The sequence below is a fragment of the Saccopteryx bilineata genome, chromosome 5 (genome assembly GCF_036850765.1).
Source record: "Saccopteryx bilineata isolate mSacBil1 chromosome 5, mSacBil1_pri_phased_curated, whole genome shotgun sequence".
Lineage (NCBI taxonomy): Eukaryota > Metazoa > Chordata > Mammalia > Chiroptera > Emballonuridae > Saccopteryx > Saccopteryx bilineata.
The window spans coordinates 109,748,530-109,771,569 of record NC_089494.1 but is presented as its reverse complement, the minus strand read 5'-3'; the positions used below and the strand labels follow the sequence as shown (position 1 = coordinate 109,771,569).

The 23,040-nt window shown below is 40.0% G+C and overlaps 1 non-coding gene across 1 annotated transcript; it reads right to left on the bottom strand.

Annotated features, from left to right (window-relative positions):
- Nucleotides 1-17,015: 17,015 nt before the first annotated feature.
- Nucleotides 17,016-17,091, bottom strand: TRNAF-GAA (transfer RNA phenylalanine (anticodon GAA)). The gene has a single exon. It is a non-coding gene; the product is annotated as a tRNA-Phe (tRNA).
- Nucleotides 17,092-23,040: the final 5,949 nt, after the last annotated feature.

The window sequence follows — 23,040 nt, the reverse complement described above, 5'->3', positions numbered from 1 at the left end:
AAAGTAAACTAAAAAATAAATCAATGTCAGAAAATGGATAACACCAGCCATAAGGTTGAAGGAAGAGCATTTATATAAAGGGAACAGAATGCACAATGATCCTGAGGCCAAAGAGAAGCTCTATGTGTTAGAAGCCAGAAAGAGGGTCCATTTATCTGCAAGAAAGCTGGGATAGGAGATAGTTATAAATTTTTAAAGTTATTTATTTTGGGTTGACTTAAAGTAAATTTGTTGCTCAGTTAGTGAGGACTTCCGAAAGCCTCTCAACCAATCACAAGGTGGGCTGAGGAGGAGTGCTGTCTTCACATTGGCCATCAATTTTGGAGGTCAATAACTATTGCATGCAGGAGTTTATACTGTTCTTTAAGCTTCTCCTGAACAGCAAGTAGTTCCACAATTTTTCATTTCCAGTCATGCTAATGAATTATTTAATTCACCACTTAGAGTATAGAAGAGATTTCTAAGAAAGATGCTATGCCCTGATGATAAGATATGGTGCTGAGGGATGTGCAGAGGAAAAAAAATGAGCATCTGGAAAAAAATTGAAACTGTCATCAACATCAAAAGTGCTTACCATGTGAAGGGTTCCCTGAGAAGAGCTGGCTCTTTGATAAAGCTCCAGTTAGGAGACTGTCATGACCGTAGTCTGAATGGGTCCCCAGTACTCAACTACTTGGTATTTATCCACACCCCTGCATTTCATTATTTCAGATATTCAGAACTCCCCCCCCCTGGAAATAAGGCACAACTGAGGTACAGATGCATAATAATGCAGTTTCTCTACATAACTGATAGATTTCTGCTCACAGAAGACAAGGTCCTCAAACCCTAACTTTGCAACCCCTCCCAGGCACAAAAACACAATAAAGTGAATAACCATTGTTAATAACTAAATAGACAATCTAGGAGCTCCTTGCCGACTTGTTAACTAGGAGAGCGGAGACTCCAACAGGCCTTCTCCCTCTGGACCTGCAGCTTTCTGAAGCCATTTTTCACGTGGAAAGATATACATGTTAACCATCAATTCTATTTTCAGTTAGCCTCCCCCATGACCTAGGTCACAAAGAGGACCTTTATTGAAAGTGTTGTGTCTACTCTACACCTGCCTTTCTTCTACTCTACGTGGATGCAGAAAAGGGGATGTCTGGAAAGCTAGGGTTGAAAACTGCCTTGTCATCCCAGTGAGTGGAAGAGGGGACAGGAAGAGGCAGCCCACCAGCACTCAAAAGTGTTACCCTGATAAATGCAGTTAAATATAAAAACTATAATTAATAAAAGTGGAAGAGATTACACAAAATCAGGGACAATGAGAGAAAAGACTTCCAAGAAAAGGAGACCATTAATATGGGCCTTCCGTTAAAGCAAGGATTTTAACAAATAAAAATGAAAGAGATCCCAGACAGACAAAGACAAGATTAGGAAAGACTATCCTGGTTTGATTGAAATGTAAAAGAGAAGACCAAAAGTAGAATGAGACCATAATGTGGTACAAAAATAGTAAGTAGAGTTCAAATTTGAACAATAATCAATAATTGTCTGACATTGGTGTTAATAACAATTTGGAAGCTATAATGAAAATCATTCTTTTTTTTCAAAAAGGTTTTATTCATCACCTGCAGTGCCAAATGCTTTCATCACTTCTATCACTGGTGAAAGCACACAGAAATCCCTGCTTTCTGGATCACAGAAAGAGTAACAAGATGAACATTACATTACAAAATGGGAGTATAAAAGCCCAGGTGATAGGCAAAGGGAGTATAATTTAAAAGAAACCCAGAAAGCTAAAATGTCATGGACATCAATGGAAGAATGTTGACACAGAAATTAATGTAGAAAAATTGAGGATGATAAAAACTGAGAAAAAAATTATTGGATTTGGCAATTCCGGGTCTTTCAGTAACATTTTAAAGATTAATTTCTTTTGCAGTGATGGGCAAGGAAGCCAGATTGCGTGGGAATAAAGTAAATGGTGTGGAAACGCAGAAAACAGAATCTCCAAACTGGTCATTTAAAAAAAATGGATAGTTTAGGAAACTAGTGTAGCAAGAGAAGATCAGGAGAGAAGACCAATATCAAAGGAAGGGTATTTCTCAATTAAATTCTAAATAAAATCTAAAATATCAACAAAAAAGTTATAAATTTTTGTGAACCCTCGTGCACCTTTTCTTTCTTTTCCTTCTTTCCTTCTTTCTTTCTTTCTTTCTTTCTTTCTTTCTTTCTTTCTTTCTTTCTTTCTTTCTTTCTTTCTTTCTTTCTTTCTTCTTTCCTTCTCCACATGGACTATTTGTTTAAAATGCCAGGTATTTGGCCTCTTACATATGAAGCTACACAAAGCATCTTGGCAACTGATTCCACAATGGAAGGACTATGGCCCAAATGGGATAACACCTGCCAAAATGATATAGCCATGGTGTTCAGCCACACAAGAGTCCAGGACCCCTTGCAGCTCAAGCTCAAGTCTCACCACCCCCTACATCTGGGGCAAGTTCTGGTACTTTTACAGGGGCTTCAATAAGATTGTTGACATTTTAAGAAAAAAAGTCCTTTGGAGTTCCTGATCTCAGGATGGTTACTGTGGGTTGGAATAGGTCAAACAGAAAGCATGGAGTAGGAATAAAAACAAACAACAATAAAACAAGGTTCTGGACAGATTTAGATCCAATTCAGAATCCATCAAATTATCCAAATATCCTTCAGAATTATGGACTCATAAATATCAACCCTCCTGTAAGAAGTTTTTCTTGAACTTCCAACCCAAGATTGTCTGAAATCTCCCTGTTTTGTCTTCTAAAGTAAATTAGAAATCATCTGATTTATCTGCTTTTTTGTATTATCAGCCCTGTGCATTGTAAAGACAGCTCCACACAGATGGAATCTTGTGTGTTCTATTGACCTTGTGTTACTAATCCTAGAATAGTGACAGCTATTTAATAAATATTTGTTGAATTAAGTAATTGTGAATCAATAAAAGTTATAACATAGGCTTTGATACCATGGATTTCTCAAATAAATATATATTTTAAATTAACAAACCTATTTTGATCTACCATTTTTGCTCATTTTGAATCTGAAAAAAATCAAACATTTCTACTCTGGAAAAAAAATTCCCTATATTTGGGATAGCTGACAGCCTCGATGGCTAGTCAATCATTGATAACTCATGTTGCTCAGACCACATTATCACTTTATTTAACCCATCCCTCATAAAATGACAGAAAACTACTTATAACCACTCACTCTTATTGAATCCCATGATACAGCCCCAGAGTGGAAAGGCACAAATATTGATCTTCCCAGGGGAAAGCAATCTACACCCTAGTTACCACCAGATGGATGGCATTATGATTCTTTGGCCCTGGAAATCTATCATCTTTAACTTTTTCACCTACCCAGAAACAGAGTGTGGTAATAACTTCAAGGAAATGTGTTTCAAGTCCTGCTGCAGTTCCAATTTCCATTTATAAGATTTAACCTAGAAATTATCAGTGACAACCACTGGTGGAGGGGAATGAACTGCTGATTTGGGGGGCATGTTTGGGAGATACTGGCTCAGCCTGGCCAAAGAGAAAGACAGTTGATGCGCAAAGCAGACCAGAATAAAAACTACCCTGTAGAAATGAAAAGTGATGTATAGTAATTCCAACAGTGAAGCCACCAAACAGCCTATTCACCCATAAGTGGATTGATGTGATTATAGATAAGACAAGAGAAATTAAAGATCATCACATGCAATGAAAGCAGCATCGGGAAGCTTTGACGAAGGCTAATGAAAGGTCTAAGCAGCAGCAGGAAGAGATGATGGCTGGATCATGCTTTGAATGAGAAAATTAAAAAAAAAAAAAAAAGATGGCATGTAGGAAGAAGTCTATTTAATTGGAGTGTAGATACTAGGGGGCAATTAGTTTCCAAGTCTAAAATGTTAAAGATAAAGGTTGAAAATCATATATATCATATATATCAATCAAATAGTTTTAGAATCTTTAGCTGCAGGCATTCCATTCACTCAATAAACATGGCTAAACATCTAAGTGCCAGGCTCTGTTCTAACCCATAGAAGAGTAGAGACATCAGCTCTTTCCTTTAAAAGATTAAGTTCTGGGGCAGACAAGGTGGCTGAAATTTTTAGGCACAAAATTTGTCAAGGGAATCAATGTATTCTACTCCCGTAAAAGCTATACTCTGCATTTCAAAAACAAGAACCCCATAATGAGTAATTAATTATTAATTGCTTTACATACGTTATCTCACTCAATCTTTACAACAGCCTGTGTACTGTGCATTGCTGTCCCCCCACCACACTGGCAACAAAATTGAGGATCTGAAACACATGACACGGAGCTAAAGATTAAGGGAGTTGGGATTTGAACACAGTATTTGCTCCAAACCCTGTGTTCTTTCCACTCCACCACATTACTCTAGGGGCACTTAGCCTAAACCACACCTGGAGAACCTGCGAGGTACACTGGATCCCCTTTCTGTGCTTCATGTCCCAGGACAGTGACCCCATTTTGCCTCCTTAGAGAGCAAGTGACTTTCAAACTTGACAGGAGCAGAAATTCATTTACAATCTGGATAATTAGGGTGAGAATCATATGTTGTATTCTCCTTAAATGTATCTGAATGTTAGCATGTGCTGCCCTGCAGCCATAAGATCAAAAAATAAAAAAATCTCCAAACAATCAGGTTAGGGATTCTCTGAAAGGAAAGGTGGGATGTCCTTGAGGTAGGGAAGAAATCTGTTGAAAACTCTTCACACAAGTCCCACAAATAGCAAAGGAAAAAAGCAAAAAAGGTTTACCGTGGGAGACCCAGTTTAGTATCCAGGACACTAGAGCTCTTTGATGCAGCAGAGTCACAACTCCTGGGAAGCCTGTCTCTAGAAGCGATCAGCTGTCTCAAGCATATTGTCTGCAATAGTGTTCACCAGTCACTAGGGCACTGAGTAAGCTAGAGCTCAGAGGAAACTTCTCTCAGCCTGGATCCTGGTCACATCAATAAACACTAGGAGGCAGCAAAGCACCTGGGAAGGAACTCAAAACTTCCATTAAGTTTAGCTTTGGGAGTACTATACTTATTAGCTGGTGAACTGCACCACTCTGCTGGAGTTGCGAATATAGTAAGAAACTAAAAATCGTAGCCTTGACCCCTTAAGGGTGTATAATCTTATTAAAGATATAATAAATCCATAGTCAAATGTTTAATGGGGGTGTAGAGGTGGGACTATTCCAGAGGTGGTGACACTGAAAGTATATTTTAGAAAATAAAGAGAGACCAATGTGAGCTATTTAGTTATGGAAAGCTTTGTGGGCCACATGGACTTTGAAACAATTATGATAAGAGAATGGGGGAACTCTTTGGTGGAAGACCAGAGTCCTGATGCTGGAAAGAGCCTAGAAAAATGGAGAGAGGGGGCTGCATTGCAAGGATACCAAACTGACTCAGAGAGATGCAGCTATGACACAGTAGCACAGGGCTCTGGGTTCACAGTTTTTATTTAATGTGACTCTCACATTAACTGTTCTAAAAGGAGTATTCCAGTTCTCCCTACTATAAAGAGAATCTCATAAATAAGAACTTCCTTGAATAGGCAAGAGTCAGAGCCAGAAATCAAATGATCATTCACAGAATTCTTTATTCAAGTGTCCTCATGAGTTAGATGCAAGTGAGACAAAGGTGGGCATCTTTTCTGACATCAGGAGACACACAACTTATCCAGGGGGAAGGGGGACATAGTCAATTTAATTAGGAATTTCAGTCTGGTATAATGTGCCATGACAACCAAGGCAGACAGAGCCTTGGTTTATGGAAAACCCTATTTGGTACTTGAAGTGAATCTTGAAAAATAAACAGAAGGTAAGCCACAGACTCGGAGAAAATATTTTAAAAAGACATATAAGGAAGGCACTGTTATCCAAAATACAGAAAAAAACCTCTTTAAAACTCAGCAATAAGAAAACAACATGATTTAAAAATGAGCCAAAGATTCTAATACATATCTCAAGTAGATACAATGGCAAATAAATATATGAAAATACGTTCCACATCATATGTCAACAGGGAAATGCAAATTTAAACAACAATGAGATACCACTACACACTGATTAGCATCACCCACATCTGGAACACTGAAAACATTGAAAGTTGACATTTATATGGAGCAGCAAAAAGTCTCATTCATTGCTGGTGGGAATATAAAATGGTACAGCCACTTTGTAAGACAATTTGAGAGTACAAAATTAAACACATTTTTACCATATAACCTAGAAAATCCTGGTTTTTGGTATTTTCCCAAATGAGCTAAAAACATATCTACAGGAAAACCTGAACACAGATATTTAAGAAGCTTTATTCATAACTGCCAAAATTGAGAAGCAACCAACAGACCCTTCAGTAGGTGAATGAATAAATAAACTATGATCCATCCAGAAAAAGGAGTATCATTTGGTGCTAAAAATAAATGAGCTACTGAACCATGAAAAGATGTGGAGGAATCTTAAATACATATAACTAAGTGAAAGAAAATAATCTGAAAAAAATACATACCGTATAATTCTCACTATATGACCTTTTGGAAAAGACAAAAATAGAGTAAAAAGATCAGTATTTGCCATGGGTTAGAGAAGGATACGTAGAAACACAGAGTACTTTTAGGGCAGTGAAACTACTCTGTCTGATGCTATAATGATTGATACATGTCATTATATGTTTGTCCAAACCCATAGAGTATGCAACACCAAAAGTGAACTCTAACGTGAATAGTAAATTTTATACGATAATAATATATCACTGAGGTTCATTAGTTATAATAAACAAACTATTCTTGTGGGAGATGTTGATAATAGAGTAGACTATACCTGTGGGAGGGCAGAGACAAAAAGAACAGTGTCTTCTGCTCAATTTTGTTGTATATCTAAAACTACTCTAAAAAATATTCTATTAAAATAAACAAATGAATAGAAGATATCCCAGCAAAGAAATAATAAGATGAGAAGATAGCCCAGTGGTAGTCAACCTGGTCCCTACCGCCCACTAGTGGGCATTCTAGCTTTCATGGTGGGTGGTAGCGGAACAACCAAAGTATAAATAAAAAGATAGATTTAACTATAGTAAGTTGTTTTATAAAGATTTATTCTGCAAAACTTAGCGAAAATTCGACATAAAATGCTTATTAAGTTATTCTTATATGCTTTAACTTGCTGTAACTCTGCTTTATAAATTTTATAAAATAAAGTTACTTCCCTACTTTATAAATCACCATTACTGTGAAACTGGTGGGCGGTTAGAAAATTTTACTACTAACAAAGATACAAAAGTGGGCGGTAGGTATAAAAAGGTTAACTACCCCTGAGATAGCCGATGTATAACCCCCAAGGTGAGAAGGATCTGACTCAGACAGGGAACTATAGAGCAGCAGGCCTGATGGACTAAGACTATAGACTTTAAAAGCAAATGTCCAATGTAAGTCCTGGTCCTGCTCCTTGCTAGCTCTGAGACCTCGGAAACGTCATTTAACCTCTCTGTGCTTCACTTTTTATTTTTTCTGAAGTGAGAAACAGGGAGGTAGAGAGACAGACTCCCACATGCACCTGACCAGGATCCACCCAGCAAGGCCACTAGAGGGAGATGCTCTGCCCATATGGGGCATTGCTCTGGTTGAACCTGAGCCATTCTAGTGCCTGAGGTGGAGGCCATGGAGCCATCCTCAGCGCCTGGGCCAACTTACTCCAGTGAAGCCTTGGCTGCGGGAGGGGAAGAGAGAGATAGAGAGAAAGTAGAGGGGGAAGGGTAGAGAAGCAGATGGGTGCTTCTCCTGTGTGTCCTGGCAGGGAATCGAACCTGGGACTTCCACACTTTGGGCCAATGCTCTATCACTGAGCCAACTGGCCAGGGTCTCTGTGCCTCACTTTTCTCATTTGTGAAATAGAAACAATGATAAGTCATTAAAAGGGTTGTTAGGAAGATTATGGAAATAACTTAGAATGGTACCTGGCACAATGTGTGTAGTATGACTGGAGTCTCCAAACCAAGTCTAATCATGGAGGTCTTTTTTTGTATTATAAGAAGGAGTCTGGAATTTATCTTGAGAATGATACAGAAATCTTGTAGAAATTTAACTAGTACATTGAAATCTCAGGACCAGCATTTTAGAAAGCTGGGGGTGGAGAATTGGCTTGCAATAATTTAAGGAAAAAAATGAGAGGCCAGAAGCTAAGGCATGGCCGTTGAAAAGGAGAGAATACAATGGGTTCAACAGATATTGGGAGTGTGATTTATAGAATTAGGTGACAAAATGGATGAAGAAAGGAATGGTCCTTATTTTTTCAACTTGGGAGTGTGATTGTTTCTAAAGGAGGTAAAATGCTTCCCCGTGATCTTTGACCTTTCTTTTTCCTCCCCTTCACTTTGTTCACCACGCTCAGCTATTTCCCTGTATGTAAAATGAACACTTTCCAGGATTGAATCTGTAGCTGACCTTTGTATCTCTAAGAGCCTCTGTGAATTATGAGTGATTCTTCAGTACAGGATTGTACTGATGTGTCTGGTGTGTCTCTGACCAGTATCACAGTAGCCATCTTTGTCCTGTCTTTCCTGTTTATATAGACACATTTTTAATGGTCTGCCAAGAAGTGAGGCTTTTAGTTGGCTGCCTATTCTTCTCAAACTTACACTTGAAATACCCAGAGATTGTGCTTGAGAGTTGCAAATATCTCTCTAAATGGAGTTTTATACCATGGACTCCACCCTTGCCATGAGACACTGATGAAGAAGTCAGCGAGCAAATCTGGGCCAACCAGAATGATCTGCTTCTTTGCTCCTCCCTCCCTACCCACCCACTCCTTTCATGGGTGTGTACCCTGGTGAGTGAAAGCTCTCTGGAGGCCAAAAAAGTGACCCAAATGAAAACTTAATGCCTTCACAATCTCTCTCCTTCACCATTCACTGCTAACACAAAATGAATTCAGTCAGTAAGAAAATTAAATGTTATATTTCTACACTTTCACATTTTTTTGCTTAATAGCTATTCCCCTGCCTCTCTTTTAAAGCCACACATCAGATTTTAAATGCATCCCTCTTTAACCAGAACTCAACAAGGTGTTTTATATTTCAACTTCTCTTAGTCTCAACTTTAATATACATGCTTCAGGAGAAACAAGTTCAGTTTTTCTCTCTACCTTACAAGGAATTGGTACAATAGAATGTTCAGGCATGGAGAGAAGGGATATCATCTTATTCTAAGTTTTGGGGGGTCACTGTCACCACAGGAATCAGAACTAAAATTCTATGTTTTCAGCAACACTTGAAAAGCAGCTTCAGAAGAAGAGTAAAAGATGATTAGATATGTTACTCTGTCGAAAAGCAGTTTCTTGGTATCTCACAGATCTTCACAATTAGCCTCTTATTAGTCACCCCATTTCAAGAAGAGCAAGGGGAGAATTAGAAGAGGTAATTAATTTGCTCAATTGTTCTATGGAAATATGTCAGGGCCAGGAAAATAATCAAGTGTCCATTCACTGCTACCAATTTTGAGGCGATGTAACTGGAATTTTGTTGTTGTTGTTTCTTCACATAAGATCACCACTTCTGAGCATGGTTGTGGACAGAATCAAGAATGCAACAAGACACCCCTAACTCTACTAACTCCATCACCTGAATTCAAACTTGTTTTAGTTTCTCCAGAAAGATAATATAAATAATACTGGTAAGTATCTCTGATTCTATTCATTGACAATTTACAGTTCAAGTTGACATATTTATCTCATGAATCCTCAAGCCAACCATGCAAAGTCAAGCCAGGTGTTCTCCATTTGCCTCCACTGCCCTTGCTTGCCACTGTGCTCTGGTCCTGGGAGGCTGGTCTCCTTGGACAACATCAACATAAATGGTGGTCCCTGCAGTGTGGCCTCCAGTGCATTTTTGCCGGACAAAAACCCCTCACAAGATGCGAGAAGAGGTAGAGAAAGAAGGAAGTGAATGTGACTGCCGCCCCCCTTGCCCTGCTGAGTCAAGGCATGGCAATAAGTATGTTCCCCTAAAGAAGTGACATCTCCTGTCTAATGGTCCACCTCTATATTCTTCTCCAGTAATTTCATACTGGAGAAGATGAAATACTCTTCTGTAATTTCAGCATTCTGAGGACCACATTCTCCCCTGCAGATAAAGGTGTATCACTATTGTAGGAAGTGTCAGATGATCTCTATAGGTTATCTTTGTTATATATGTGTGTACGACTCACATACATGTATGACTCACATATGACTCACTCACATATATGTATACTTATACATATGTGTGTGTAACACACACTCTGGTGCTTTTATGATGGAACCCTTACCCTGACTGATACACAGGGGACCATGGCTAAGATATATTCTTATAGTCACAGAGTAAGAGCTAGCCACAAAATTTGGGGGGCCCAGTACAAAATAAAAATATTGATCTCTTATTCATAAAACAAGGTAAAATCTCTTTTGTTTTTTTACTTAGGTCTCTCTCTTATCTGTCATGGTGTTTATTTAATTTGCTTTTTAATGTCCCACTTCCTAGGAACAGATAGATGTATACCGTCATGGCAACTGGGGTTCAGACCCACCAGTTAGCATGACAGTCACGTTTCTCAACCCCAAACCTCTCCCATGCCTGCCTTCAAGCCCCCTAGCAATGGAGCAGAAGATGGCAGCTGTCACTGGGAAAGAGCAATGATGCCCTGAAGAGCTGGGGATGTGGAGGGAGATGAGAAGGCCAGTGAGCCCAGGTGTGCTCCAGTGTCCCATTGGACATCACTTACAAAACACAAAAACAAAGATAAAGGTATTAAAATTTTTAAGTCAGCAATCACATGGCATTAAAATCCCAAGAGCTGGGCATCCTTGGGGATTGAGTCCTGTGCTCCTGCATACCCAAAATGATGGCTCTCTACATGGATAGCATGTGATGCAGCTGGAATTTAAAGTGTGTCTAAAACCCATGCTTTACCAGGAAATCACACTGTGTTCCAGAGCCAACAAATGGGTGCCTATTACTCATAGTGAGAGGATGGGGGTCAGTATAAGAATACACCCCGATAGGCACATCACATCTTTAATTTCCCAAATCTATAACCTGATTACACTCTCCACTTTGTTAGGCAAGGAATGAACATCTGTTATTTTGTGCCATTGAGTTAGCTCTAGCCCAGTGAGTATGTGATGCCCACAATGTCCTGTCCTCAACAGCCCTACGCATCTATAAACTCATGCCTATGGCTTCTTTTATGAAGTCAATTGAACTCATATTTGGTCTTCCTCTTTTCTTGCTGCCTTCTATGTTTCCTAGCAAAACTGTCTTTTCCAAAGAACCCTGCCTTGTCATGATGTGCTCAAAGTGGAACAGCTTCAGTTTTATCATTTTTGCCCCCAGAGTATCTGTAGAACTCCCCTCCAACACAGTATTTCAAAAGAATAAACTTTTCTTTTCAATTTTCATATCTGTACATAGTAACTGAGAATACAAGTGTTTGGATGATTATAGCCTTGGTCTTTAGTAACTCATCTTTGCTCTTGGAGATCTTTCTAAGTCTTCCATTGCTGTCTTTTCAGGTCTCAGCCTTAATTTCTTGGGTGCAGTCTCTATTCAAATTGATGACTTAACCAAAGTAAGCAAAATCTTTAACAATTTTGATGTCTTTATTATCTTTCACTTTCATCAAAAGCCATTTCAAATTTTTGTTACTTTCTGCAGCAAGATGGTGTTGACTGCATATTGTAAGCTAATTATATTTCTCCCACCAATCTTCACTCCTTTCTCCTCTGAGTATAACCTAGTTTTTTTTGTATATGTTCTGTATACAGGTCAGACATACAGACATATAGGGAGATAAAATGCACATTGTCTGACCCTTTGCCTGTAGAAAACCATTCTGTCTCTCCATATTTTGTCCTGACAGTGCTTCCTGTCCACAATGCAGGTTACACATCAGGATAATCACATACTTGAAGTAGGACCATTTTCTTTTTCAGAGCAATCCAGAGCGTTTTATGATTGACAGTGTCAAAGGTTTTCCTATAGTCTATAAAACATAGATTAATTTTCTCCTAAAATTCTCTGAAGTGCCCTGGCCGGTTGGCTCAGTGGTAGAGCGTCGGCCTGGTGTGCGGGGGACCTGGGTTCGATTCCCGGCCAGGGCACATAGGAGAAGCGCCCATTTGCTTCTCCACTCCCACCCCCTCCTTCCTCTCTGTATCTCTCTTCCCCTCCCGCAGCCAAGGCTCCATTGGAGCAAAGATGGCCCGGGCGCTGGGGATGACTCCTTGGCCTCTGCCCCAGGCGCTAGAGTAGCTCTGGTCGCAGCAGAGCAACGCCCCGGAGGGGCAGAGCATTGCCCCCTGGTGGGCAGAGTGTCGCCCCTGGTGGGTGTGCCGGGTGGATCCTGGTCGGGCGCATGCGGGAGTCTGTCTGACTGTCTCTCCCCGTTTCCAGCTTAAGAAAAAAAAAATTCTCTGGAGTACTCCAATATCCAGCAAATGAACACAATTAGATCTTAACTACTTCTTTTTCTGAATCCAACTTGAACATCTAGCAGTTCTTGCTCCATAAAATGTAGAAGCCTTTGTTGTCCCAACTTGAGCATCACTTTACTTGACTGGCAAATTAAAGCAATGGTCCTAGAGTGAATACACTTCTTGATATCTCCTCTCTTGAATATTAGGATTTCCATTGAAAATTTTTAGTCTGTAAGCTATTGTGTTTCGTGTGTGTATATGTATGTGTATGTGTGTGTGTGTATATAAAATCTTGTTAGGATTTTGATAGATTCAGTCTCTGTGATTTGAAATAATTCTATTGGTATCCCATCTCCCCCTGATGATTAACTTCTTCCCAATATTAGCAGGGTAGCTTTAACTTTGCTTTCTAGAATTATAGGTTCTTCTTTATAGAAATCTCCTTCAAACATATCTGTCATCTTTTTGTCTTTTCTGTGTAGGTTTTCAGTACACTGTTTCCATCTTCCCCTTACTTTCTCTTGGTCATATAATGTGGTTCTTTGGTCACCTTCCCTAATATAGATTGGAATTTCCCTTTTGTTAAGAGGGTGTTTAGGCCCTGACAAGATTTGGTTGATTAGAGCATCATCCCAAAGCGCAGAGGCTGCTGGTTTGATTTCTAGTCAGGGCACATACAGGAATAGCTCAGTGTTCCTGTCACTCTCTTTTGCTCTCCCCCTTCCTTTCTCACTAAAATAATAAATAATTTTTTAAAAAAGAGGGTATTTAAAAACACTAAAACAAGGTTGAGCCAGATAACATTTCTGGTGAATTTTCTATTTCTAATCTAGATTCAGACATACACTGAACCTTCAATTAGTGTAGACACCTAGTGAAGGTGGCAAATCACTAATTAGAATGCTTTGCCTTAGGAGATATGGATGTCACCAACCGCTTTAAAAAATTGAATAGTTTGGTTTGACCATTCTTGGAGGCAGAGGTATTGGTTGAGGGAAAATTCAATATCATCAGACCAGAAAAAAACATTTTAGTGCTTTGGGCACACTGCAGGGAGATGGACCAAGAGACTGTTTAGCTGCCTGGGTAACACTGCATTCTGACTCTCAAGAATGGAATGACGGTGCTGTTCAGTGTGGGTGGAGCCAGAGAGAGCAAAACACAGAACCACTACTGAGGAGAGAAACAAACACCACCCATTGAATTTGCAAGCCAGAAATCTGTTTCAAGTTGAATTTCTTTGTGGACTTTTTATACTTAATACAAAACACAGGTATCCCAGGTAATGAAGTGATAGCAGCAGAAACAAGACATTAATTAAGAGCCTTCAATTGCAAGATCTGTGCCATGAGCTGAGGTATGAAGAAATCTAACATGAGACAGTTTTCTTGTAGATGAGACTAAAACTATAAAATAAACAGCAGCTGTGTTTAAAGTATTGGATGATAAATGACCACTCTGAGGGGCTAAAGGAGAGAGAACAGACATCATGGCGTAGGTAGTACTTGAACCATTGTTTGTAAGAAAATGAAGAGTCACATAAATTCACATAATTGCTCAAAGATTACACAGAGAGTCCAAACAATTTATCTAAAGCCCCTGCGTGAGAAGTACTGAGTGGGTTATTAAGAATAAACACAGTAAGGAAATCTGCAAAAAGATTTGCTGTTGATCTCAATAAATCCAACTTTTTCTCAAGAGTTTTTTTTTTTTTGGTGATATGGGGGAATCTCAGTCACATGGAACACAGGGCTTTCTTTGCAGGTAAATTCCTGCAGTGATTGAGCTGTGCTGGGATCTGAGGCTGAGGATCCCCTCACCTTGGTTCTAAACAAGCAGTCTATTTAAGACTAGTTCAGACTGCATACTAAAAGGTAAGGAGTCACAAAACCAGACAGCCAGATAGTAAATCTAGACCAGTACGTCCGATAGAAATGTGCTAGCCACACATGCAATTTTAACATTCCTTATAGCCATATTTTAAAAAGTTAAAATATAAAGCTAAAATTAATTATAATAATGTATTTAATTTAATATGTCCAAAATACTATCATTTCAACATGTAATAAAAATTCTTGAATTATTAATATTTTTATTAATTTTTATTGTCTTTGAAATTCAGCATATATTTTACATCGACAGCATATCTCAGTTCATACCAGCCACGTTTCAAGGGCCCATTAGCCGCATTTGGCTGGTGGCTATCGTATTGAACAATGCAGCCCTAACTCTTTTCTTAAGCACTAGAGTCTGTTGCGTTTGGCACAAGGATTCAGATTCTCCTAGGCTTAGTGGCCCCTGCAGGTTTCCTTGAAACCAGTCACAGATGGATTTCGAGGCAGCTTTGTGAACATCGGAAGTTTCTGGAAGAGATTGTATGTTATGTTTGTTTGTTTGATCAGTGACCTGGCCAGTGCCAGGCATATAGTTTATGATATAATGAATAAGTGAATAAGTGAATAAATAACTTTAAATGTCACTAAGGACTACAGCAAGATTAAGAGGTCATGAATAAATAAGACAGTAAAGAAACACACATTATCACAACTTTGGGTCTGGTCTTCAAGACTTTCTAGACTTTATTTTGTATCTCCAGTTTTAATTCTACATGATATCTCCCACTGTGCACAAATGAAAGAAAAGAAGATAATTGTAGTAATTGGTAAATTATACACACACACACACACACACACACACGCATGCACACACAGTCTCCGTTTGGAGAATCACAATACACACCAGCACTATAAGAAACTCAGCTAAAGGAATTTCTTTTCAATAGGACTTCTCAGATCCTTTAACATGTTAAAATATGTTATTTCACTCTTTCTGCCATGGTTCTCCACCTAAATGGTATGCTTGGTAAGCTTGTTGAGGGCAAAAATCATGTTTATTTTGCTTTTATAACCACTACATGGCCTTTTATTCCTGCTTGCATTCGTGACCCTATAATCCATTTTCCAAACACAATCAACATGGCCTTTTACAATATAATCAAATCAAATTAGTACACTGCTAAAAGCACTCTGAAAACCTCATTATATTTGGGGTGAAATAGAAGACCCTTCCCATAAGAAGTCCCTATAAAGTTCTGTATGATGTGGGCACAGCCTATAGGCTGAAACCTAATGGCCTGTTTCATCCATCTGCAAACTATGGCTCTGGGATCTCATCTACTCTGTTTTTTGTAAATTATATTTTATTGGCACTCAACCACACTCAACTTCAAGTTTTGTGTCTGCTGTAGATGCAATGGCAGGGTTGAGAAGTTGAGAACTTAAACTATTACTATTTGGCTCTTTATATAAAATGTTTACCAACCCTGGCATACCCTTTGACCTTTGTTCCCTTCCATTCAGCTATGCTGACTTACTTTCTGAACCTGAAACTCACCACACTCTGTTTGCCTCAGGAATTTTGCTTCCCTCATTTTCTCTGCCTGGAACACTACCCTCACCTTATTGTATGATCTTATTACTGTTCAGGTCTCAGCTAGAATGTCATCTTCTCAGTTACCTCCCTAGCTCTGCACTCTAATGTAGCTCTACTCCCACATCCAGTTACTCCTCCCATTGACCATGTGGTTTGTTGTTGTTTCTCCTCAAAATGACAATATTTATATGTTTACATATTCATTACTTGTCTTCCCTAATAGACTATATGTTTCATGGGGGCATTCTCTCCCCATTTCACTGCTTTAGCCCCCCAAATCTAGAACTATGCACAGCACAGAGTAACTACGTAAAGCACACACTATGAAATTAATCAACTACGGTCTTGTTCAATGAATTCAATGAATGCAATCAGATCAGAACCATCAGCTATCAAGACCATTTAGAATAAATTTCTCATGCTATGGATGAATGGGAACTCGAGATAGAATGTGTCCAGATTGAATTCAGATTGACCCTATCTCAGGCCTAAGATACCTTGACATCCAGTTCATCTTTGTCTTGGTTGACTGTTGACTATTAGAACAGCCTTTTTGAAAGATTCCATTGATCAATAAGTGTAGGATGATCATAAAGCTAAGTGTAATAATTCCTTTACTGAGAATTTTTCACATCCTTTAATAAATTATTCATTGCAGAGAATCTATAAAAAACTGAAATATTTCATATCAACTTCCATGAAAACCTTATTTTTTTCTCTAATTAGTGTTCTCTATGCTTTCCAATCTTGTTCAACAAGTGCTGGAAAACAGAAATATCCAGCACTGTTACTTCCCCCCAGTCTTTTTTTTTTTTTTTTTTGTATTTTTCTGAAGCTGGAAACGGGGAGAGACAGTGACAGACTCCCGCATGTGCCCAACCGGGATCCACCCGGCATGCCCACCAGGGGGCGATGCTCTGCCCCTCCGGGGCATCGCTCTGTTGCGACCAGAGCCACTCTAGCACCTGGGGCAGAGGCCAAGGAGCCATCCCCAGTGCCTGGGCCATCTTTGCTCCAATGGAACCTTGCTGTGGGAGGGGAAGAGAGAGACAGAGAGGAAGGAGAGGGGGAGGGGTGGAGAAGCAGATGGGCACTTCTCCTGTGTGCCCTGGCCGGGAATCAAACCAGGGACTTCTGCACTTCAGGCCAACGCTCTACCACTGAGCCAACCGGCCAGGGCCCCCCCACAGTCTTTTTTTATGCCCCTGTGGCATTCTTACAGCATGCTATAAGGATCTTATTCCATCCTAACATCCCACAACATCCTTAGCTTTATGTTTGATCAGTAATAATGGAATATTAAAATTGCCCATTTTGGATCTGTTTCCTATATGACAGTAAGCTCATCAAAGTCAAGAAACATATTCAATTCACCTCTGTATTGCCGATGATTAATACTGCCAACACTATATTAAAAAAAAATTAATGTGTGTCTTGATTTTTTTCCACCACAAGACTTTTGCCCTGGACTGGAACAGTGTTTCACCAAGATGGGTTTTGGTTTACTCCCTCATTTCCTTTATATCTTAACTCACATGTCACTGATCAATAAATACCACTCCGACTAGTATATTTAAAATCGTAAACCTCCCCATTTGAACTTTCTGATCTCCCTTACCCTGTTCTATTTTCTTATAAAAAGCTTATAACATTCTAATATGCTGTATACAGTAATTTATAGAGTATACTTACTCTCTACCCCACTGCCACTATACAGTAAGCTCTAGAAAAGTAAAGATTTCTTTTTGCTTTTAATTAGTTATAGTCACTAATTATTATATAGTTATTAGCACCTAGAATGCTTAAATACTAGGTGGTCAAAATAAATTTGTTGAGCTAGAAAAATAAATTCATAAATTAATGAATAAAGCCTTACATGCCAAGCTCCATCTTAAGGCTCATCAGAGACAGGCCAGCTGACTAGCAGACCTTGCTGTGATCAAAGAAGATATTGGATATGCTCTTCTCCTAGTAAGGAGCTGAAGTTCAGGCCAGACATGTTGAAGAGCAGCACAAAACAAATAAAAGTTAACAGCCTCATATGGGAGAGGAGTTTGTCTTGCTTAATGACTTGGCAGCACAGCAAGCACGGGAGTGTTTGAAAAGATTTGAGACCTTATTTTTTGTTGACTCTTTGCTTCCACAACCCACAGAAGTCATGAGCAATATTTCCAAAGAATAGCAGAAAAATAAATCTGGTTGTGTTTAACCACCAGGAGGCAGAGTAAAGCAAAAATAAATGAAAGGAAAAATAAATTACCCTGGACTGATTTCCACAAAGGATTAAATCTATGCAGAAAGTAATAAAGTAGACTACCTTTACCTCTGACTATGTTCTACATATTCTTCAACTTGGGCTCAGAGGCTAAGGGACTTTGAAGATACTGTCAAAATGAGGCTTCACTGGGGTTGAGAAAAATAGAAATTAGAATTGAGCAACAGGCTTTATGTGATAGTTTAAGATTTTCCCTTAACTGAGCATTGAAAACAAGATATTGCCTAGTGGCAAGATGGTGATGGAGTAGGCAGACATACCAACTTCCACCTTCCAGAACCAAAGTGGATTACAACTTAATTTTAAGAACCATCATCTGCCTCAATGCCCCACTCATATTTCAGGCTGGGACCTACTCCTAATTTAGAGCTCTCTTTCCCTCTTTTGCCAATTTCTATTATGAATTTACCTTTGCCACTCAGCTTAGTGTATCCCAAGGTTCTCTTTACTATGCCACAGTCGCAGAGCTCCAGGGAAAAGCAACCTGATCTCATCTCTCCAGGCAGAGAAGAACAGAAGCTCCATCTCCACACATGTTGCAGATGGCTTTTCCAGTCTAGCTGAATCATTACCAGCTAGAAGCAGTGGTCATTGGGACTTGGATGTGAGCTGCAAAGTATAGAATTGTGACAACAATTCTAGTGCCATAAGGACTTTTCCTGGATGTGGACTTCTCCTGGACTCCTGCTCCTTGTGACAGCTCCTATGGTATGAACTGGGCTGGGTTGCATTTGCAGGGATTTGGAATGGTGTTGGTGCCAACTTGGACTTGATGAACATGTTAAGGACACTACTCTTTTATGGATTCTTGCTGTATTGGCAAAGAGTTTGCTTAAAGGCCTTAATCACTGTAAAAAAAAATAGAAGACTGGATAAAGAAGATGTGGCACAAATACACTATGGTATACTACTCAGCCATAAGAAATGATGACATCAGATCATTTACAACAAAATGGTGGGATCTTGATAACATTATACGGAGTGAAATAAGTAAATCAGAAAAAAACAAGAACTGCATGATTCTATACATTGGTGGGACATAGAAACGAGACTAAGAGATATGGACAAGAGTATGGTGGTAACGAGGGGGGGGAGGGAAGGAGGGAGAGGGGGAGGGGGAGGGGCACAAAGAAAACTAGATAGAAGGTGACAGAGGACAATCTGACTTTGGGCGATGGGTATGCAACAGAATTGAATGACAAGATAACCTGGACATGTTTTCTTTGAATATGTGTACCCTGATTTATTGATGTCACCCCATTAAAATTAATAAAAATTTATTTATAAAAAAAGAACCATCATCTGGAAAAACCAACTTTGGACTAACCTAAGAGGACTCTTTAAGCAAGGAACACTGAAGAAGCCACAGAGACTGGTAGGAAAAGTGGAAATGCGGAGAGGGCTGCCCAGCTCCCAGGTGCAAATGGCAGCCTGGAGGGACTCACGTGGCAAAAAGTGAGTTTAGCAGAGTGGGGAGGATCCTGGGCCCCAGGAACAAAGCCCCAGCCTGCAGCCCTAGAGACTAGAAGAGGTGTATGAACAGTATTTAGCTACAAAACAAGCCAGATTACTGTTTGTGAAAAAGAGAGAGATTTCTCAGACCCAGGATTCTTCTTAAAGGGACCATGCAGAAAACCTCTTTCACAACCACTCACCCCGGGCTCCAGGGGATGGGGAGAGATGAGAGGACCAGAGTAGCAAGAAGAGAGAAGGCACAGGGAGAAACACTTTGAGGGACAGCTATTCTAACCCCTAGGTTGAGTCACTCTCCAAATCTAAAGTGAATATTTCCCCTGGAACCAGAAATACCAAAAAAGAACCAGGACACCAGCCAAACAAGCTTTCCTGTGGCACTCAGAGCAGAGTCGCTTATTCAGGAATGTAGTATTGAGTGCTAGGGTCTGAGCAGCAGTGCCCCCACCCACACTGCTGAGGGCTCTCAGAAGGGTGAGCGGCAGTGGGACATGGAAGCTCAGTCCCATCAGTGGTGGTGGAAGCCAGGTCAGCCATGACTGAGGCCTGGTGTGAGCTCAGTTTCACCTAGCAGGGGCAGAAGGGGCACACAAAAGCTGTCCTACCCAGCTGTGGGCTGGGTGAGCAACAGCAGTACTGCCTGCAATCCAGCCAGCAGGGACAAGGCGAAAGCAAGAGAACTGGTGGAGAGTCATGGCTGAGCAGGGGCACGCAGCCCTGCCCAAGTGCTGGCACATGCAGTTGTCTGGAACACAGCCCGCCTACAGGGGCGGGCGAAAGCTGGGAATGGGCAGAGACCGTAGCTGAGCATAGATGTGCTGCCCCTCCTGCGGTGCCAAGGCTTCCGGCCCCAAAGGGAGCAGAGCCCCTCTCAAGGGGGGTAGGGCAAAGGCCAAGGCCTGCCAAGGCTTCTAGCCTGGGCATGTGAACACAACCCTGACCTTGGAAGAGAGGTAGAAACCACAGTGACTGCCATAGTGGGCCTGTGCTGGCAACACCCATACCCAAATGCCTGAGGCAGCTGCAGATGGGGTGGTGGGCTGCAGACAGACCACACCTAGGGAACACAGAGGCCACACCCACTGGACTCCTGTAGCCACACCCTTCTTATATACAGATAGAATGGGAAGGCAGGGAAATGCAACTCAAATGAATCAAGAGAAATCCTAAGAAAGGGACTTGAATGAGTCAGATATAAACAATTACCAGATGCAGAGTTTAAAATAATGATTGTTAGGATGCTCAAAGATCTTAGAACAACAATAGATGGACATAGCGAGCACCTAAATAAAGGGATAGCAAATATAAAAAAGGACATGAAAATAAAAAAGAATCAGTCAAAAATGACAAAGACAATATCAGAAATGAAGACTATGCCTGACCAGGCGGTGGCGCAGTGGATAGAGTATCAGACTAGGATGCCGAGGACCCAGGTTCAAGACCTGAAGTCACTAGCAGATGAGCATGGGCTCATCTGGCTTAAGCAAAAAGCTCACCAGCTTGGACCCAACGTTGCTGGCTCGAGCAAGAGATTACTTGGTCTGCTGAAGGCCCATGGTCATGGCACATATGATAAAGCAATCAATGAAGAACTAAAGTGTCACAAAGAAAAACTGATGATTGATGCTTCTCATCTCTCTCCGTTTCTGTCTGTCTGTCCCTGTCTACTATCCCTCTCTCTGACCCTGTAAAAAAAAACACACAAAAAAAAACAACAACAACAAAAGAAATGAAGACTACAATGGAGGGAATTAAAAGCAGGATGGATGCCTGACCAGGCGGTGGTGCAGTGGTTAGAATGTTGGACTGAGATGCTGAGGACCCAGGTTTGAGACCCCAAGGTCACTAGCTTGAGTGCGGGCTCATCTGGCTTAAGCAAAAGCTCACCAGCTTGGACCAAGGTCACTGGCTCGAGCAAGGAGTTACTCTGTCTGCTGAAGGCCCATAGTCAAGGCATATATGAGAAAGCAATCAATGAACAACTAAGGTGTCACAATGCACAACAAAAAACTAATGATTGATGCTTCTCATCTCTCCGTTCCTGTCTGTCTGTCCCTGTCTATCCCTCTCTCTGACTCTCTCTTTTTCTCTGTAAAAAAAAAAAAAAGCAGGATAGATGAAGCTGAGGATTGAATCAGTGAGTTAGAGGACAAGATAAATGAAGCATGGAAGCAGAGCAGCAAAAAGAAAAGAAACTCAAAAAGTCTGAGGAAACTCTCAGAGAGCTCTGTGACAACATGAAGAGAAATAACATCTGCATCATAGGGGTTCCTGAAGAAGAAGAGAAAGAACAAGGGATAGAAAGCTTGTTCAATCAAATCATAGCTGAAAACTTCCCTAAATTGATGCAGGAAAAAGTCACACAAGTTCAAGAAAAATAGAGAATTCCATTAAAGAGAAAACCAAAGAAATCCACACCAAGACAAATCATAATTAAAATACCAAAGCTAAAAGATAAAGAGAAAATATTAAAAGCTGCTAGAAAAAAAGACTATCACCTACAAAAGAGCCCCCATAAGGATGACATCTGACTTCTCAACAGAAACACTTGAGGCCAGAAGGGAATGGCAAAAAATATTCAAAGAAATGCAGTACAAGAGCCTACAACCAAGACTACTTTATCTAGCAAGGTTATCATTTAAAATTGAAGGAGAAATAAAAAGCTTCCCAGATCCCCCCCCCGATAAAAAATTATTACAACCAAGCCAATGCTGCAAGAAATGATGAGGGGCCAGCTGTAAACAGAACAAAGGGAGAAAAGATTATAATAAAAGAAGAAAATAGCTTTATTTTTATTTTTTATTTTTTATTTTTTATTTTATTTATTCATTTTTTTAGAGATGAGAGAGAGAGAGAGAGGAGAGACAGAGAGAGAGAGAGAAGGGGGAGGAGCTGGAAGCATCAACTTCCATATGTGCCTTGACCAGGCAAGCCCAGGGTTTCGAACCGGCGACCTCAGCATTTCCAGGTCGACGCTTTATCAACTGCACCACCACAGGTCAGGCCAGAAAATAACTTTAAAGAACAAAATGGCAATAAACAACTACATATCAATAATAACCTTAAATGTAAATGGATTAAATGATCCAATGAAAAGACATAGGGTTGCTGCGTGGATAAGAAAACAGAACCCATACATATGCTGTCTACAAGAGACACACCTTACAACAAAAGATGCACATAGACTGAGGGTAAAAGGATGGAAAAAAAATATTTCATGCAAATGGAAATGAAAAAAAAAGCTGGGGTAGCAATACTTATATCAGAGAAAATGGACTTTAAAACAAAAGTTATAGTGAGAGATAAAGAAGGTCACTACATAATGATAAAGGAAGCAATCCAACAGGAAGATATAACCATTATAAATATCTAGGCACCTAA